A 20,737-nucleotide genomic window follows, 5' to 3' on the forward strand; every position below is an offset into this window, starting at 1 on the left:
GCCATAGGGAACTGTGGGCAGGCTTGATTGCTGATTGGGGCTGAAATAATGTCATGTTGAGTGGCTTCATTCAGAATAGATTACACAAGATCTGCCACCAAAACAAAGAGGAGAGGTGACAATGGATCTCCTTGTCTTACTCCCCTTTTACAGTGGAACACCTTTCCAGGCACACCATTAAGAAAAACAGCAGAAGAAGCAGATGATAGAATCATATTAATCCAATTGATCCATCTGTCACCAAATCCTCTAGCTTTCATGAGGGCAATAATAGCATCATGCTCAATTAAATCAAAGACCTTGGCAAAGTCCATCTTAAGCACCACCGTAGGATTTTTGGATTGCTGACACATGTGCAGATATTCAAAAGCCCAGCCCAGACTGTCTTGAGGAAACCATATTGATTATCATGCACAATTTTCAAAGCAATTCCTTGCAATCTGTTGGCCAAGAGCTTTGTAATGATTTTGATTGTGCAATTTAGCAGAGAAATGGGTCTGAAATCATCTGGACTGATGGGGTTATCTTTCTTGGGAACAAGTGTGATGTATGAAGAGTTTATACTTTGAAGTGAAATATTCCCTTCATAGAAGTCCTCAATAAGCTTGTAGAAGTCTTCAACAATTATATCCCAGCAAGCTTTTATGAAATTCCCGTTAAAACTATCAGGCCTTGGTGCTTTATCAGATGGTAAATGCTTCACTACTTCATCAATTTCTTTTCTAGAAAAAGGCCTTTCAAGATCACTTAGACCATCCAATCGTTTGATGAGAGAAATGATGTTGAGGGGGTCATTAATGTCAGCAGATTGCCCAAGCCTCTCCTTAAAAGATTTCCAAAGAATGGCAGCCTTTGAATGATGCTCAGTATGTTCAGTACCTTGTTCATCTTGGAGCATATGAATGTAATTATTTCTGTATTTGGTTGTGGCTTTGGCTTGAATTTTTTTTTGAATTCTCATCCCCAAATTCAGTGTGTTCAGTACCTTGTTCATCTTGGAGCATATGAATAGCAACATTAGTAGCCTGAATATTTCCAGTAAGATTTGACAAATGCTTGTTCCATATTTTAAGTCCTTTTCTAAGTCTCTTGAATTTTGCTGTGATTAACTTGGCCCTATCATTCTCCTGCAAATGTTGACTCCAGGTATTCTTGATTGTGTCCTTGAAACTACTGTGCTGCAACCAAAAGTTCTCAAATCTAAATAGGCTTGATTTAGGGATATTTGTGCCAGTGGAGATAACTATGGGGGAATGATCAGACACTGGCTTTGCCAAAGTAGTAACCAAAGTGTTAGGGTAATAATTGGACCAATGCTCAGAGGTGAATACCCAATCAATCTTTTTCAGGAGAGGAGCTTGCTGCGTATTGCTCCAAGTGAACTTTCTGCCTTGAGAGGGATCTCCACGAGTGCCAGTGAACTAATGGCCTCATTAAACTGCATCATATTATGAGTATCCCCAGCTCCATCATTTCTGTCAGTGGGATATCTTATATAATTGAAGTCCCCTGCAATGAGCCAGTTAGTGTGATCTGGCATTTGAATGTCTTTGAACCAGTTTAAAAAATTGATTCTGCCAATACTATCACAGGGTCCATAAATGTTTGTAAGAATCCAAGAACTTCCATTGTGTACTGAAGTGAATCTTATAGGAATGGAGAAGGTGTTTTTAAAAAGACATTCTCTCTGGAAAACATTATCATTCCAAGCAATCAGCAAGCCTCCTAAAGCACCATTAGATGGGGCAAACTCAAATTTATTTATTCTCTTTGGGCAAAAGTTTTTTTAGGTAAGTGTTATCAAAATGATCTCTTTTAGTTTCTTGCTGAGTTAAAATAGCACACCCAGATTCTTCTATTTTGTTAGAGAGAGCTAACCACTTGTCACTGGAATTGATGCCCCTCACATTCCAATTCAAAATACTCCAGTTTTTACTCATAGTGGCATTGATGAACTGAACTATGTTCCACAGAAAGACTGAAGCCCCAGCCAGAGACAACATACCCCTTCTCATGACAGATTAAACTGTTCCAAGTGAACAAAATAAAAGTCCACAGAAAATAAAGGTCCACTGAGAGGAACAAGCATCTAGAAGTGCCTATTACATAACCAAATCCAGAGGAAGTACAGGCTTTCTTCCTAGCTAAATTAGCAAAATACTGCAGCATAATCATATCTCTTCTTCTATGATGCAGAGATTTCCATAGTCCTTCCATACTGGTTGCTTCCCTCCTTTCTTCACCTTTCTCTTCTAAAGGACTTCCTCTATGCAGTTCTTGGCATCAACCTTGCAATAAGAGATTTTAATGACTTCTCTATTATAAGCAGGAGGCTGGGCAAGACATGCCATACAATTAGCATCTTGACAAGTTTTCTTTTTGAATCCTTTATTAATATGCAGCAGCCTCTCACTCCTTCTTACCTCAGATTCAACCATAGGGAGTCGTTCCTTTCTCTTGCCTTTGAGTTGCTGCTCCACATGAGCTGAGGATTCTCCATCTTTAACAGGTGTGGAGACAGGGCTCCTGCTACTCCCAGAAGCTTCCTGAGCACAAAGAGGCGGTTGGTTAACTGGGCATGTAACAGGAATGACAAAATCTAGATATTCCTTGCAAATATTTCCTTCCTGTATGATTTGCCACATTGAAGATTGCAGAAAGGATTTTTCCCACTCAAATCTATCTGGAGTTAATAGAATGGAGCGAAGGAAGTTAACCCAGTCTAGAGATACCTTAATTACAGGTAGAGTAACATCATCAGCAGGAGCAAAAAACTTCTTTGAAGCTTCCAAACTTGAGACAGCAATGCTAGGAGAAGCTCAAACATTCATGTGTGTCCCACTTGTATTATATTTGCCTTTGACAGAGAACCCAGGATGAGGTGAGCAGCTAGAATTAGAACCTGATTGTGAAGAAGCATAGCTGTGTAGTTGAGCAGAAGTGTTGGTGCAAAACACTGGAGCTTCATCTATCTCAATCTCTTCATCCACAGCTTCACTTTCTTCAGGCTGAACTTCCTCAAGAGCAGGAACAGAAGAATGGTCAACAAGTTGGATCACAGGGTCTTCTCCATCAGCCAAGTTCAGAGTAAAGAAAGAATTATCTTCATCAATATAAGGGGCAACAATCTCCTGGTAATCAAATTGAGGCTCCAAGTTGAGGTCCATAATGACCTAACAATGATATGTAGACTGATGATTGATCGAATGTGTGACATCACCTCTCATCTTTATATGAGGCGAACTGACTTTTCGTACAAGAAAAATATTTAGATTTTCGTCCAAATCGTCAAATTTACCCTAACTCGACGTCGTATGTCCGGAGGTTCCGGGCTGCAAAATGTATGTGACAACTCCATTGCACCGGTCTTGGAGATCGTATGCTGGCTCGGATCGAAATAACCCTAATAGAAAACTTGATCTTCTCGACTAGACAAAAAGCTCTGATGTTCGGCACTTCTCCATGTGAGGTCAACTTGAAGGGCAATTGGGCGGCCAGATCTGTAAAAAATAATTTAAAACTCAAATTTCTTCTATAAGGAAAATGTGCAAACCTTCTGTTAGGAGGCTCCAGGGTCCGGCTAGACAGGAGCCTCCAGACAACTTTTTCTACCCCCCACCATTTTGTCAACGCTTGCATACGACCTTGAATTGGGATGATTCAAAAGGAAAAATCATTGAGAAATTTCATGTTGAATACATACTTTCTCATTTGGGACCATCTTAATCACGGTTTTTGTTGTGCCAAAATCCATCTTGCGTCAACAAGAGCGTCGATCGATACCGTACACACACGCGCAGATTGATGGATGGTGCGCCGGCCGTCCGTGTGTCCGTGGTGCCGGCCGGCTGCATCGTATTCGCGCGCGCATGCTGTGGCCAGACAGCACGAGGGTGCGAGCTGCACGTGCGGTCCATGGGAACGTCCCTAGAAGTTTCATGTGTGCGTGTCGGCCGGGCGAGACTAGAGTGCATATTGGCGGTGCAATGTGCATACACATGCGCTCGCTTGTCTCATCTGGGTTCCTTTTTGTCGTTGTGCAAGGAAATTAATGTATGCACCACGAATGCAAGCGGATGAGCATGCATGCGTGTATAAGACTAGCCACGGTAGGGAGTAACTTACGGTGTGTTTGATAGCTGTTCCCACCCTAGTATAGTTGTTCCCATTTGAGACATGCTTAGTCCAGACATGCTCATTACATGCAACGGCAGTTGTTTTGTAGCAATGTATGTATTGATGCATGCTGAGTAGAGAGTGTGTTTGGTAGGCTGCATCAGACGAGACATGTTGCACCGAGACTATGTTTGGTAGCATGTATCAAAGGTAGACTGCATGAATGGATTTGCTCCCGCCAAGACAAATATTGAAACAACATTTCGACAATTCACTAAACAATTCGAGCAATAAAATATTACCATGCCAACATAATCTGAACAATGATAATATAAAGAAGAAAAATCAACAATCAACATAACACATAATAACCATAACTTGAAGCAATGCATCACTAGATTCATATTACATAAGACATAATAACCATAATTCGTAGCAGTGCATCACTAGATTCATATTACATAAGACTAAATAACCATAATTCATACCAGTGCTTCACTAGATTCATATTACATAGTCTCATTTGAAATACACTTCATAATAGGCATTACAAAAGGGATAGTCTCATCAAGCACCAACCAACAATAACTCAAAGAAGATCGGGATTGGCTTTCAAGATACGCTTGAACGATGCTTGACGAACTTTAGAATCCATCTTCACAAAGTTAAGGCCTTTTGCCTTATGTTCTGTGAGATAATCTAAAACAGCCAAGCGCTCATCTTGATCAAACACAAGAAGGTCCATGACAGCCTTGTACAAGTCAGGGTGTGTTTCGGCATGGCAAGTGTTGTTGATAGCACTTGCAATCTCACGCATAGCATCGTTCATGCTGCTACACTGGATTGAGTCCTCCTCGGTCAAACCAGATGCCCTCTTTCTCTTCTTATTTGAAGTAGGAGAAGGGTCCTGAGTGGCACTAGCAGTAGGAAGTACAAAGTTAGACCCAGGAAGATGTTGCGGTACCTCATCTGTTGTTCCTTGCCCCTCCATGACATTGGGTTTATCCTTGTCTTCCACAACAATAGGCGTTCCTAGGGGCACATCGGTGGCCATTGCATAATTCCCAGTGGCATGCTTATTAGCAAAGCAAGGTTCCATATAGTCGTAGTTCTCCAGTGGAGAATTGAGCACTTCAGCATCTGTTGGATGATCCTATAACACCATTTGAACATAAGTAATTAACAGAGACATCATTTCAGCAATAAAGCATGATCATATCACCAAAAGTAACTTATTCCAACATCAGTTCAACCGGATTGATTGATTACATCATCATTTCAGCTATGAAACATCATCATTTTCAGCAAAACCAACTCATTTCAACATCGTTTCAGCACTAAGATAACTCATTTCAGCATGCAAAAAAGGTTGCTACATGTACATGCATACCTGAGTGTGGCCCAAATAGTGTTCTTCTTCTTGCACTACCATCTTCTTGTCATCATCCCAAAGTGCCCCACTTAAACCCTTTAAATAGACAAGCCTTGTCCACCTATTCCGACACTTGCAATTATGATTATGCACTTGGGTAATAGGCATGTCATAACCAATGAAAGAAGAGATACGCTTTGCAACTTTTAACTTTTCAACCCCTTTGAATCCTTTGTCAGTCTTGGCAACTCTTGCCGCCACCTCTAAAAGGCCTTTCAACATCAACGCCGACATAGGCGGAGCCCAATTCATGACCTTGGGGGCCTTCTTGGGAAGAGCACCAACATTTGGAACCTTCTGCCCCTCATCATCCATCTACAACATACATATTCCAGAAGTTAATAACACATTTTAGCACATAAATATGCATATTTCAGCACCTCTAAACACATTTCAGCTCATAAAAAACACATTTCAGCAGCTCAAAAGCATGTTTCAGCAGCTCAAAAGCATGTTTCAGCATACAAATATAATAGTACAACATCAGTTTTACAACAGCAAGACACACATCAATTGTTTTACAACACCAAGACACATGATACATCAAATGTTTGCTAGCCCTCTATTCGCCCATATCTGATTTGCAAATTCATCTCTCTTATGAGCCCAAGAAATATTGGCATGGACAATATCATTGTGATCTTCATCATTGGGTTCCGGATCACATGTTTTCTCAGGTGGGAAATATTCATCCTCACCATATTGAAGTACCCAATTGTGAAGAATTGCACAAGCTAGCACTACTTTTAATTGGGTCTGTAACCATGGAATGGTTTATCGTAGACAAACTTCCAATGATTTTTGTACGCGACAAAAGCCCTCTCAACCATTGTCCTCAAAGAAGAGTGTCTTAATTTGAACAACTCTTTAGAATTTTGAGGATGGTTCCCTCGTCCAAACTCTTTCAAGTGGTACCTCATGCCACAGTATGGTGGAAGAAAACCCGGCCTCACAGCATACCCCGCATCAACAAGGAAGAATTTTCCTATGAAATAGCAACTAATAGCTATGGGTAGAAATATAAATATATTTAGGTAGTAGGCTCTAATTTATTACATGTAGGAACTTTCAACCCATATTCCCTCTCCAATGCATTTGCAAGTATAAGGGCATCATGAGCTGACCCCTCCCAAGCCACAAGTACATATGTAAACTTTAGAGCAAAGTCTACTACAGCCATGACATTTTGGGTAGTCCCCACCTTTCTACCCCTAAAGGCAGCTGAGATCCCTTTTGGGACTCTAGCAAACACATGAGTCCCGTCAATTGCTCCGACACAATCCTAATTAATAAAGACAAATGATTGTTATTCATAAGTCCCATCGACTGTTTGTCTTTGTTTGCAAAAATAATTACCTTGAAATGTGGATTGAAGTGAGTGATTTCTTGTATTTTATGATGACAATGGTCGGATGGAGGCCGAATCATCTCACCTCTCAACCCCCCTAACAGCATAAAGCACTGCCTTAAAATACCTACTAATGACTTCGGTAGATCTTCTAAAGATCGGTTGTAGTGTCCTATACCTTTGGTTATGGCCAACTACTAGAAGAAACATGGCTACTTGTTCCACGATAGAAGTATGGATGCTATCCAACAACAAATTTCTCTCTCTAAATATAGCAGACAAACGAAAAAAGAGCTTTTCTCATTCTTAATTGATTTAAAAAATTTATGTCACTAGAGTGATAAATATATCTCAAATTTGACTCTCTAGATGTGGAACGATCGGCCATGCTGCCCACGATTATCCTTGGTGATTGTTGCCTAGCTCTTCTAAACATGAGCATCATGTATGCATACAATCCAACCACTAGACCGGCTCCTCTCACAATTAGTGCCTTTGTTTTCTTGCCAATTCATCCATCTATGACACTACAGACAAATCGAAACTTAGCACAACAATTTTTTTCCAGCATGACAAGCAATGAACAAACTTCAATATGAGCATAATAGGTACAACAATGAAAAGCTATACATCTACTGTAATCAGTTTAACCCATCATCATAAGGGAACAGAGAAGCAATTTTTTTGTCTAAACTATATACGGCTATATGAACAAGAGCTGATCTCTGTACAAAACAACCCGCCTCATCTCTGGTCACGCAGCAGTAGCTCGCAGAGGCTGAGGCAGGAAGGAAAGGGTGAGGAGGGCAGAGGGAGAAGGAGGCAGAGTAGCTACCTATCTTGGCAGCCGCGAGATTCACGTGGGGCGGCCGCGATTTGAAGACCAGGGCGGTGGCGAGGTTGACCGGGGCAGCGGTGACAGCGGCGAGGTACACGAACAAAGGGGACCGGCGGGGATGCATATCAGGTGGCAGTCGCCATGGAGTTCGCGGGAGAGAGAGGGGGGCGAGGGGTGGCGGCTAGGTCAGGGAGGGGTGGTCTGAGCGAGAGAAAACTATTCGGGAGAGAGGTCGTTTGATCGTAGTGGGTCGGGAGGAGATTTTTGCGGGGGTCGAACCGAGCCTCGCTGATCCCAGCTCGCATGTATCATGTATGTGGGTGCTCCAGCGAGCATAGTTCGGGGCCTTTTTTGCATTAGATGGGCTATGCCCATAAGAGCCCATACACCCTACCAAACACGTGAAAGTGGCTTGGGTAGGAAACTTTTAGCCTCATGCATCCTGCGCGCAGGCTACCAAACACACCCTTAGAGTAGTAATATGCATATGCAAAATTGCATACGAGCACCCGTGGGCGCAACCTCCTAATATCTCATCATTGAATATGCATAAGGATCTGCACCACTATATGTATTCATCATTTTAGTTGCATGTATGTTCTGATTTAGAGATGCATAACGTTGTATTCTCTGCATGCACTGGCCCACTCAACAGCATGCTCCTCTAGCCACCAACATCCAACTACTAAAGCTACATTTACTCAAGCAATGGTCACATCATCAGTTAACGCCTTTCCCATTGATTCCATCTATCCCGTTTCATCTTCCTTCAACTCCTTCGTCTCAAACTTAAAAGCCATTTCACAAAATCACACATTTCTACAAAGCTTAATTTTTATGATACTAATCCTTGCGAAATTATCTGATAAGATTTGAGAGATTTTCAAAGATATTTCATATTTTTTTCCCGCTAATTGAGAAACTGAGTACATCATGAGAATAATTCCAGAAATATTTTTTATAACAATCTCAGGTATTTTCCTGTTCTAAGAAAGCAGAGAATTTACTGTACTTCCTCCAGTCGTTTTTAGTCTGCATATAAGTTTTGGCCGAAGTCAGAGTATCTCTATGTTAATAAACTTATAAGAAAAAGTAACAACATTGATAATACTAAATCAGCATTGTTAGACTCATTACGAAATGTAGTTTCATAGTATATATATTTGATATTGTAGATCGTTGATATTTTCTAATATAAATTTGATCAAACTTTATAAAGTTTGACTTGACAAAAATCTAATATAAGGAGTAAAAAAACCCAGAGAGAGTACGCGCTTTAAATTTGGTCCCATCATGCATCTATCACATGTACATGCTCTAAGCCTGGTCATAGTGGGGAGTAACTTATACCAGTGTCATACATATAACACTAGTCTAAGTTACTACCTTCACAATGCAAAGTAACATACTAGTAGTGTCATAGATAGCTTCATTTATTAGCTCATAGACTCATTTTGCCTCGGAAAACGCTATGTTACAGTAACATATTATGTTACCATAAGCACATATTTTCTCATTAAATATTTGCCACATAAGCAAAATTATTTTGAGAAGTGTTAAGTTACTACCTAAGTTACCCCCAGTATGACTAGCCTAACTGCCAACCTCCAGCCGTACACTCTATTTACTACTCACGCGGTAACGTTTCTTCCTCGGCACACTAAACTCCGGCCACAGTCGTTCATTAGCAGTTTAGTACTTCATTCTTCTTTCACTAATGAACTAATACTGGATGCCCTATGCGCCCCATAAGAGATCAGAATCATCTAAAAGAAGAACAATACTTGGATTGATATGCCTTAATAGATAACAAGGTTTAGAACATATCGTGGTTGGTTCATCTGGGAGACAAACCCGTTGAAAGGAGTTTAACTCGTGTTTGTGTAAGAATCAGCTTCTCACTTTAACGGATTTTCTTTTAAAAAAAATTATCTAACATAAATTATTCATCCCGCTCCAACTGGAATGTGGTATTAGAGAATCTCCAGCCGCCCCCCCAAGAAGCCCCCCCCCCCGACCATTTTTTAATCGCCGGTGCTAAAAAAACCACCCAGCCACGCCCCCAGACCCTCGATTTTCGCCGGATTTGGCGTAAACTAGCGCCGGCCCTCCCACCCCAAACCCAGCCCATTAGGGAGCACTCGGGGGCGGAGAGAGATGATTTTTCATGCACTTGGCCCACAGTCAGCCTCCCACTCTCTCTCTCCTCCCTTTTTCTCTGGGTCCGACCTACTTGCATGCCCACTCTTTTCGTTCTCTCCCCACCAAATCCCCTCGCCGCCCGGTCACCACCACACGGAGTAGCAGCGGCTAGCGCTTGGTCGTCTTCGGTCGGGGGCTGGGAGAATGGACGCGCGGTGCAGGCCAGGGGCACGGGGCCACGGCGGACGGTGCGGGGAGGTGGCGGACGACCTCGACCTCCTTGTCGTCTCCTGTGGCGACGATGGCGCCGCACACGACCGCGGCCTATAGGAGCAGGAGTCGCGCCATCTTGTGCACGTCGTCCTGAGCGAGAGATCGGCGCTGCTGCGCCTGAGCCCGTCGTCCAGTACACGCCGCCAGCGCCGCTGATGCCTTCTCCAACCTCGGTCAACGGAGGCAATGCCAGTGCCAGCACCAGCAGCAACTCGGCCACGTCGCAGAGCCTCCTCGGCAGCATGTTCGCGCCGTCTTTCGTGGCCCAGGCGCCGCAGTACCCGGAGCGCGCACTGGCGGCCAAGCCCCCGTCGCTGTGCCTTGCGACCGACGGACGCAGCAGGGCGGGCAGCGGGACGGGCAGCAGGGCGCGTGCTTCTCCGTCTCTCCTCCGTGCGGGGAGGCGGCGGACGCCCTCAAACTCCTCGTCGTCTCCTCCGGCTACGCTGTGGGCGGGCGCGGGCGGCGAAGCCTGCGGCCCCGTCCCCGAGCACGGAGGCCACGGGCGCCCCGACCACGGGCGGCCCCAGCACCGGGCGCGCCGGCCACGACCACGGGCGGCCCTGGACACGAGAGCGGCGGCTAGGGCGGGAGGCCAGGCGGCGCGTGGGGCGGCCGGGCTGGTCCCGAAGGAGAGCCTGTGCCCGACGACGATTGGCATCGGCGTCCAGGCGGGCGTGGTGTGCGAGCGAGCGTCTGGCGTTCCCTGCGGGAGCTTCGACGTCGTGCGGCTTCGGCCACCACGCAGAGCAGAACGCCGGCGCCACCGACGGCCATGACGGAGGAGCAAGGACGGGGTGGCCTGGGGTCGTCACCGGCGAGCTCGAGTCCGGCGTGTTGGGTATGCACAGAAGGCGTTTGTTGGAATGGCCGGAGAAAAAAAAGAAAAAATGACTACCTATTGGGGGATGACTGGGAAAATGCACGCCCTCATATCAAAAATTTCGCCGGGGCCTCCCCAGAGGCCGAAAAAACGCCTCCTGGGGGGCACAACGGCTGGAGATGCTCTTAGTTGCTGCATTTATAACTGGCACCTGCACTTTTTCGCATGCAAACGCACGTGACATTTATTGAGAATATTGACTCTACATGCAGAAGGCAGGAGTCACAATGTATCATTGGGTATTTGATAATGTATCTACAACTAGCAAATTCATTGTGCCTTTAATGCAGTCATGCCAATCACAGGAACTCAATGACACAGATATCAGGGTGCGTCGTCGCCGAGAGCCATTCATCCGCCTCCTATGCATATGTTACTAGTCTATATTACTACCTCCACAATGGGGAGTAACATATGTATTGTCTTGATATGTGTGATATTACTCATACTAATAGTAACTAGTTATGTTACCACATCACTCTCTTTCTTCATTAATTACTTGTCACATCATCTATTTTGTCTAAATATGTATGATGTTACCACCTATATTACTCCCATTATGAGTAGTCTAATGTTGTAGTTTAATTTGAAGCCTAGGTAGCTACGTGGCATCCATCATGTGCTTGGAAAAACACGCTGATATTTTGAATGAATGGGAACAGGAAACGTCCCTACGCTACGTACGTAGAGCGTGACATGCATGGCCGGCCGTGAGTGCGTGCATGGGGATGCTTCTACAGGTCTACTCTAACTTGCTCCGTGAGGACGTGTGTCATATGCATTATGCAAGCTGGCGTGTCATGGCCGGCAGCCCTGACCAAGCGAACATGCATCAAGATTCAGAGCCTGCCGTAACAACGAAGGGCAGGATGTCATGTTAGCAACGATGATGAATTGATGATGGGGCCAACGCTCGCTCAGGTGTCCAAGTCTTGTTTACATGTGGATGTGGCTGTGGGGTGGTTATGTGTGTAGTGTAGTGTAGGGTCAGGTAGGTTTTGCATGGCAGGCACTTTTCTTTGTGTGAGTTGCCTGTGCGAAATTTCCCGTCTCTTTTCTCTGCATGTCCCCAGTATGTCTTTTTCTTCTCCACGCATAGGTGGGAGGGATCCCCCAAAGCTGCCATTTGGACGCCCGCGCGGTTGAGGCCAGCAACAAGGTGTCCTGCATGCTCATGGCGCTCGAGGCTGCCGTCCATGTCCCGGATCTCAAAGGTCTGGCCTTCGTTGTGTTTCCCTAACTATAGTTGCTTGATTTTTTTTCTTTACCACTACAGCTTCTCAACTCTTTTGCCCAAATGTGGTCGAAACCCTATTGCTGTTTGTGAAAGACACACGGATCTGGTCATCTGGGCGTATTGCTGTGCGGGCCTCCCTTGACAAGACTTTTGCTAAACCTTCATCAGCAAATTAAAAGGCCTTGTGTTTAGGACGCCTATGGAGATTAGGCAGAAAATATCTCCTAAGAAAGTGCCTTCAAAAGTTCTCTTGTGATTACACATGTACCCAAGCATCACAGGTTTCGTTTTTACAGAGAACTACATGCATGCATGGCAGCATAAGAGAAACATCATTCAGAAATTACATTCCAACGACAGCCTATTTACAGAGCAAATCCATGACTTGATCATCACTGGTATGGTAGCATAGCACTCTGCCTTATGTCTATGTGGTCCCTTGATCATTGCTTCGTGAAGTACCGTGCATATATTTTTTTGCAAAAAAAAGAAGTACGGTGTATATGTTGGAATTTTTGCTAGTAGGCCTTTGGCCCAAAGCCCAACTAAAATTCTGAAATTCTCTTGGCCCATTCATGCACACATGTGAGTGGAGTGAGTGAGGCTAAAGTTTAGTCCCACATTGGAAGTTGAGAGAGAGTTGCACCTCTTTATAAGGTGAGCTCTTCTACCACTTGTATGAGCATGAGAAGAGGAGACCTACACGCGCGCTCCTCCTCCTCGCCTCGCCACGCCACGCCACGCCACGCCACGCCTCGCCTCGCCTCGCCTCGCCACGACGCGCCGCGCCGCGCCGCGCCGCGCCGCGGGTTGACGTCTACCCTAGCCGCCGCAATATATATGCAAGCTAGACTTCTCCATCCCTCCTTCCGGCGTGCACCGCAAGAAGGGACAGCAGGCCTCCGGAACCCCGCCTCTCGTGATCCTGTACGGGAGAGGGGCGATCAGGTTTTTGGGGAGCGCACTCGCGCGACTGCTGGCAGCGACGACTTCGCGAACGACGACTTCTTCCCCGACCTCGGCAACCTCATCCTCGACGACATGGGCGACAACATCAACGCCGGCGGTGCTGCACCGTATGTGATTCTGTCCTTCCTGTTCGAGATCGTGGTAGAATTCATGTTTCTAGTATGTGCCCTAGATGTGATATGTTCATCTGCTATGCTAGTTCGCATGACTAGTTTAATCTCTGCTGTTGTGGTCATGATTTATATTCTGTTTATTCGGATTAAATCTCGTAGTAATTTGCTCATATATTCAACAGTATACATACCCACAACTTCTCATATACGTACAACGGTCATCGTCCCAAGTCCCAAGTCGATAGTACATCCATCGTCGGACGTCAGACATCAATTTTAACTTTCAGTAGCTGATTAGTGAAACCCGCGACCACCCATCTGAGTGCCCGTTCGAATTTAAGTGGCACTAGAAAAAAAGCTGAAGTGCGCGCTAGTTTTCAGTTCTCGTCACGGTTGATCCCACGGGTGGTGGCGGCGGCGGATGCCGTTAGACGGTGGGCAAGCACGGGGACCGACTTGCACCCGTGCGGGATGTCGGTCCGAGTGCGGCTCCTCTTCGAACCCTAGATGAGCCTGAACGAGCCATCGTCCAAGGGCTGGACCCTTCCTAGATGCATAGCGATGCATGACATGACAAGTAGCGGTGCTACGGGTGCCCTAACGCGGTATGAGGTGATACCGGTGAAGGGGGGAAACATCCGGGAAAATATCCCCGGTGTTTCGCGTTTTCGGACAGATAAATCGGAGGGGGAAAGTTGCGTGTTCGCTATGCTAGGATGTGTGGCAGACGAACGGGCTGCGTATACGGATTCGTCTCGTCGTTCTGAGCAAATTTCATGTACAAAGTTTTTCCATCCGAGCTATGGTTTATTTTATATTGATTTTAAAAGATTTAAATCAATTTTGGCATTTATTTAATTATTTTAATTCAACATTATCCAGAACAGTGCATGCTGACGCCAGCATGACGTCAGCAGTCAACAGGGGTTGACTGGGTCAAACCTGACGTGCGGGACCCACCTGTCATACTCTGTTTAGTTTAATTAGAATTTAGCTAATCTAATTACTGTTTAATTAAACTAACTAGTTAATTAGATTAATTAAACATGATTAATTAACCTAATTAATTAATTAATTATATTAATTCATTTTTATTTTATTTCCTTTTTCTTTTTTAAACATTCTGGGGCGGGCCCCGGCTATCATTGGGCCAGAGCAGTGGCAGAGCGAGCGCCCAGCGACCCTGGGCAGCTGCCCGGGCTCGCTGGCACTCCAACGACAACAGTGGTCGTATCACAATACGTAAAACTGCTCGATACGGAGTGGATTTACCCGGGCAAAACTGGATTAGGCCTCCTTCACAGCCTAGCCCAGTTATTTACTTGAACGTCCCGATCACTCCAGCCCACTAGAAAAAATAGAATACCATCTATCGCTTCACTCCAGCCCACGAGGCAACAGGGAATACCATCGATCACTTCGCTCTAGCCCACGAGGCAACAGGGAATACCATCGATCGCTCCAGAGTCCAAACAGTTCTCGGCTTCTCGCATACTCGCGTCTTTTTGGTTTCTCCCAATTGCGGCAGGGACTTGAAGGCGAGGCGGCGATCTAGGGCTGGGCGAGCGGCAGGCCGACGGCGAGCCGGCAGTGGCCACGGTCGTTCCCTCCTTTGGCCCTTCCTCTCCTGAAGGCTGAGGAAGTTCCTTTCCTTCGACTTCCAGTAAGATCGCGTACTTAATAACTGATTTGGGTTGAGATAATGAGATTGATGTACTTAGGGCTTATTTAGGAACTTTTGATTGGGGATGATTATGACCAAAGTCCAAAGAGAAAATCTATTTGTTAGCTGTTGGAAACTACAGAAACTATAAGTTAATTAGACTGACAAACTAGTATGCAGGTTGCAGACTCTTTCCTCTAGTAATTTTAAGAAATATTTCACCGATTTCACTTTAGTTTGGCAACATCAAGAAATACTTGATAATCTGATACATGTAGTTGATGCAAGTAGCTTTTTATTGTACTGTACTATGAACTTGTGATTACTCCATATTCTTATTTGTGTAAAAACTAACTTCAGATTTTTTTACTCACTAAATTTCAGAGATGAGGAGGTTTTTGGTTAAGAGAGCAAGGACTGAAAATATGAATGATGTGCAACCTGAAGTAGAAGTAGAGCAAATGACTGAAAATGTGAATGATGCGCAGCCTGAAATAGAAGTAGAGCCACCAGCGCCAAACGTTGCCAATGAATTTAATCCAAATGCGATTGAGCGCGGTCCGGGAAAGAGGAAACAAATTTGTGAATATCCTCCTGATATTCAAGACCAAGTGAGGAGAGCATATATATTGAAGGGTCCAATGCAACCAGATTTGAATAAATACCATCGTACTGAATTTGGAAGTTCGCGTTCCTCAAGAGCATTTTCCAAATCTTGGTATAAAAGGTACGACTGGATAGAATACAGTGAGTGGAAGAATGCAGCTTATTGTTTTTATTGTTTTCTCTTTAAGCAACCCGGAAGGGCTGAGCACTTTGGTTATGAAGTCTTCACCAAAGAAGGATTTACAGATTGGAAGCATGCATATAAAGGCTTCAAAGATCATATTGGTGGTCATGGTAGTAAGCACAACTCTTGCGTCAAGCATTATGATGATTATAATAATCAAAGACAAAGTGTGGTAAGTAACTTTGCTAGATCAAGCAAGGAATCAGAAGAAAAGTATAAGATTCGTTTAATTTGTTCTGTAAGTTGTTCAAGATATCTCATTGCACGAGGCTTGGCATTTCGCGGACATGATGAATCAGCTACTTCTCTAAACAAGGGAAACTTTAGAGAGATGATAGATTTGGAAAAAACTAAGAATGAACAAGTCAGAGATGCTTTTAACCGTGGTGGCAGAAATTGCACAATGACATCTGGTGACATTCAAAAGGAGCTTGCAATGTGTTGTGCACATGAAGTTAGAAAGAAGATCATGGCAGAGCTTGGTGACAAACAATTCTCGGTGCTTATTGATTAATCACGTGATATATCTGTGAAAGAGCAAATGGTTGTGATGTTGAGGTTAGTAGTTTCACTTTTATTTTGTTGTTTGTTTGTCATTTATTCTCTATGCAACCAACTGACATTATTGTGTTTTTCTATAGGTTTTTGAATGACAAAGGGAGGGTTGTGGAAAGATTCCTTGCTTTGCATCATGTCAAAGATACGACGTCCGAGTCACTAAAGGATGCTCTTTATAGCATTCTTAATCATTATAAGTTATCAATTTCAAGGATACGGGGTCAAGGATATGATGGGGCTTCAAATATGAGAGGTGAATTTAATGGTTTGCAGAAAAAGATCGTAGATGAAAACCCCTATGCTTTCTATGTTCATTGCTATGCTCACCATCTGCAATTGGTGGTTGTGTCTGTTGCTAGTAGTTGCTCATCTATTCATGATTTCTTTGAGTACATCTCCTTGATTGTGACTACAACAACAACATCTTGTAAGAGAAGGGATGCATTGACCGAGGCACAACACCAAGATATTCTGGATAGACTTGAGAGTGGTGAGATATCTACTAGAAGGGGCTTGCACCAATCATCTACTCTTGCTAGACCGGGGGATACTAGATGGGGTTCACATCATACTACCTTACTTCGTTTGGATCAAATGTGGTCCTCCGTGTTAAAGGTGCTTAGTATAGTTGATGAATATGGACGTGGACCATCTCAAGCAGCAGGTTTGATAGAAAAAATGGAGAGCTTTAAATTTGTTTTCATTCTGAAGCTTATGTTGAAGTTATTTGGCATCACAAATGAGCGTGGGGTGAATATTCTCGTGTGTGCTTGTTTGCTTTATCACTAAGTAATTTTTATTTGCTGTTCTAAGTTGTTATCTACCTTTAGTTATGGATATGGAACACGAAATACCAAAAAAATTAGGTGTACCTGCTACTCATGGAGATGGGGAACCTCCTAAAACCCTCGATGCTGGTTATGTGAAAAATATTATGTACTACTTTGATAATCCTGAGAAAACCGCATTCAATTATGTAATGGGAGACATGTTGCATCAACGTGAATACTTTAGGGATTATCGCTTGACTCAAAATGGAAACTATTATGGGATCAAATTCATATGTTGCATTGGTATGCTCGGGAACTATGCTTGAGATATGACTATACTTGTTGCTCTAGGATGAAGGCTCCACACCTTCCCTTTTCGTGCAAATTTAATGATGATAAAACCTTGGCATCTGATGCTAATGGTATATATGATTACTATGATGTGGAACAAATAGAAGAATTTGTTGCTTTTATGGGTGCTTATGAAATTGAATCTTTGTTTAAAGAGTGTGAAAATCTTGATGATGCTGTTTACAAACCTGAAAATTTTGCTATACTTAAATATTGCTATGAGAATTATGAATTCAATTCCGATATTGATGATTTTATTGATAGAGTCTCCGCTGTCCAAGAAGAGACTAATATTTTGCAGGAATCTATGGAAGAAGAAATTAATGACATTGTGAGCTCATTGGATGAAAAAGATGAGGAGGAGAGCGAAGAACAAAAGGAGGAAGAGCGGATTGATCACCCGTTCCCACCTTCTAATGAGAGTAACTCTTCAACTCATACATTGTTTAATTCCCCTTCGTGCTTACCGAAGGATGATTGCTATGACGACTATTATGATCCCGTTGATTCTCTTGAAATATCCCTTTTTGATAATACTTGCTATGCTTGTGGCCAAGATGCCAATATGAATTATGCTTATGGAGATGAACTTGCTATAGTTCCTTATGTTAAACATGAAATTGTTGCTATTGCACCCACGCATGATAGTCCTATTATCTTTTTGAATTCTCCCAACTACACTATATCGGAGAAGTTTACCCTTATTAAGGATTATATTGATGGGTTGCCTTTTACCGTTGCACATGATGATTTTGATAGATATAAGATGCATGTGCTTGCTGCTCATACTTGCAATTATTATGAGAGAGGAACTATATCTCCACGTCTCTATGTTTCCAACATGATAAAATTGCAAGAAACTGTTTATACTATGCATTGGCCTTCACTTTGTGCATGAATTTTTCTTTTATGACATGCCGATGCATAGGAAGAGAGTTAGATTTCATCATTGCTTGATATATGTTACTTTGTGCTCACTACTAAATTACAAATCATTATTGATTCAAATTGACTTTGATATACCTTGGGATCCGGGTGGATCCATTACTTGAGCACTATATGCCTAGCTTAATGGCTTTAAAGAAAGCGGTGCCAGGGAGACAACCCGGAAGTTTTAGAGAGTCATTTATTTCTGTTGTGTGCTTTAATAAGGTTTAAAAATAAAAATAATGTGCCAAGGTTTTCCTTTAGGATGTTTTAGATTACTTGTTTGTTTGTGCGGTGCAGGACAGAAACTTTGGCTGTAGTGCGCAATTTTACATTTTTTTACTGGAACGTCAAACGGTTCTGAAACGTTTTACACTGTCTTTCCATACAAATTTTTTATTTTTACTAATTTTGGTAGAATTGTTGGAGTACCATAAGTATGGTCAATGTTCAGATTACTACAGACTGTTCTGTTTTAGACAGATTCTGTTTTTGATGCATAGTTTGCTTGTTTTGATGAAACTATCGATTTATATCAGTGGATTAAGCCATGGAAAAGTTATATTACAGTAGATAGAATGCAAAAACAAAATATGAATTGGTTTGCAATAGTACTTAGAGTAGTGATTTGCTTTATTATACTAACAGATCTTACCGAGTTTTCTGTTGAAGTTTTGTGTGGATGAAGTGTTCGAAGATCGAGGAGGTCTCGATATGAGGATAAGGAGGAGAGACAAGAGCTCAAGCTTGGGGATGACCAAGGCACCCCAAGTAAATATTCAAGGAGACTCAAGTGTCTAAGCTTGGGGATGCCCCGTAAGGCATCCTCTCTTTCTTCAACAAGTATCGGTATGTTTTCGGATTCGTTTCGTTCATGCAATATGTGCAATCTTGGAGCGTCTTTTGCATTTAGTTCTCATTTTTCTTTTATGCACCATGCTGGTATGAGATAGTCCTTGGTTGATTTATAGAATGCTCTTTGCACTTCACTTAAATCTTTTGAGTATGGCTTTATAGAATGCTTCATGTGCTTCGCTTATATCATTTGAAGTTTGGATTGCATGTTTCTCTTCACATAGAAAACCGCCATTTGTAGAATGCTCTTTTGCTTCACTTATATTTGTTAGAGCATGGGCATATCTTTTGTAGAAAGAATTAAACTCTCTTGCTTCACTTATATCTCTTTAGAGAGATGACAGGAATTGGTCATTCACATGGTTAGTCATAAAATCCTACATAAAACTTGTAGATCACTGAATATGATATGTTTGATTCTTTGCAATAGTTTTGCGATATAAAGATGGTGATATTAGAGTCATGCTAGTGGTTAGTTGTGGATTGTAGAAATACTTGTGTTGAGGTTTGCAAGTCCCGTAGCATGCACGTATGGTGAACCATTATGTGACGAAGTTGGAGCATGAGGTATTTATTGATTGTCTTCCTTATGAGTGGCGGTCGGGGACGAACGATGGTCTTTTCCTACCAATCTACCCCCTAGGGGAATGCGTAGTAGTACTTTGCTTTTAGGGCTAATAAACTTTTGCAATAAGTATATGAGTTTTTTATGACTAATGTGAGTCCATGGATTATACGCACTCTCACCCTTCCATCATTGCTAGCCTCTTCGGTACCGTGCATTGCCCTTTCTCACCTCGAGAGTTGGTGCAAACTTCGCCGGTGCATCCAAACCCCGTGATACTGTGACGCCCGGATAATTAGGCTACAGTAATCCCCCGTTAATGATGCCACGTCACCATTATTACGGTTGCTAATCTCGCGTTGATCCAAAACTGGTTCAAATTCAAAATTCAAAATCAGGCAAACAACCAAGGTTTTCAAATTTTAAAACTAAAATGCCCGGGAGGTGTTAGATGCACAAGAGTAGATAAAACAATGACAAAATAATTATTTAAATGCTTTTAAAATACTAAACAAATATTAAACTAGTTCAGTTGGTCACCAAGCTTGTTGAGGTAGTGGCATGCATTATTATGCTAATTTAGGAGTAGGGGTTATATTTTTGTAAAATTATTTGCTAACTAAAAGGAAACACAAAAGAAAGACAAATGAAAACAAATCAAAAGAAAGGAAACACCCCCGGCTACCCATGGGCATCGGCCCATCCCACCCGGCCAGCCCAGCTCCCCCTTGGCCCACCCGGCCTCCCTTATCCCCTCACCCCCGCAACCCTAGCCAACCACCCACACCTCCCACTCGTCCCCCCCCCCACTCCCCACGTCGTCCCCCCTCTCGATCCGATCTGGATCGAGGGAGCAGCCCGAGCCCCTTTGACGACAACCCTGCCATCCCCCGTCGCCAAGCGCTCG

The sequence above is a fragment of the Triticum aestivum genome, chromosome 2A (genome assembly GCF_018294505.1).
Source record: "Triticum aestivum cultivar Chinese Spring chromosome 2A, IWGSC CS RefSeq v2.1, whole genome shotgun sequence".
Classification (NCBI taxonomy): Eukaryota; Viridiplantae; Streptophyta; class Magnoliopsida; order Poales; family Poaceae; genus Triticum; species Triticum aestivum.